The sequence below is a fragment of the Otolemur garnettii genome, unplaced genomic scaffold, assembly GCF_000181295.1.
Source record: "Otolemur garnettii isolate 467f Iridium unplaced genomic scaffold, OtoGar3 scaffold00018, whole genome shotgun sequence".
Taxonomy (NCBI): Eukaryota; Metazoa; Chordata; class Mammalia; order Primates; family Galagidae; genus Otolemur; species Otolemur garnettii.
Window position 1 is genome coordinate 23,795,526 of NW_003852413.1, and position 699 is coordinate 23,796,224.

The window sequence follows — 699 nt, forward strand, 5'->3', positions numbered from 1 at the left end:
GTCTATGCAGGACATTTCACATAAATGAAATCATGCAATACATGGCCTTTTGTGTCTGACTTATTTTATTTTATTTTATATTTTTTTAGAGACAGAGTTTTATTTTGTCGTCCTCAGTAGACTGCTGTGGTGTCACAGCTCATAGCAACCTCCAGCTCTTGGGCTTAGTCGATTCTCTTGCCTCAGCCTCCTGGCTATTTTTGTTGTTGTTGCAGTTTGGCCAGGGCCAGGTTTGAACCCGCCACCCTCGGTATATGGGGCCGGTACCTTACTCACTGAGCCACAGGTGCCACCCAGTACTTCATTCCTTTTTATGGTGGAATAGTATTCTGTTTTATGGATGTACCATATTTTATTTTATCCATTCATTAGTTGATGAACAGTGGGTTGTTTCCACTTTTTGGCTGTTACAAATAATGCTATTGTAAATATTCTTGAACAGAGGGTTTTGGGGAGGAGGGGTGATGAATATGTTCTAAAATTGGTGGCAGCCAGGTGCCAGTGGCTCACGCCTATAATCCTAGAATTCTGGGAGGCTGAAGCAGGTGGATTGCTTGAGCTCAGGAGTTCAAGACCAGCCTGAGCAAGAGCAAGACCCCCATCTCGATTAAAAATTGAAAAACCAGGCTCGGCGCCTGTGGCTCAAGTGGCTAAGGTGCCAGCCACATACACCTAAGGTGGCGGGTTTGAATCCCCAGC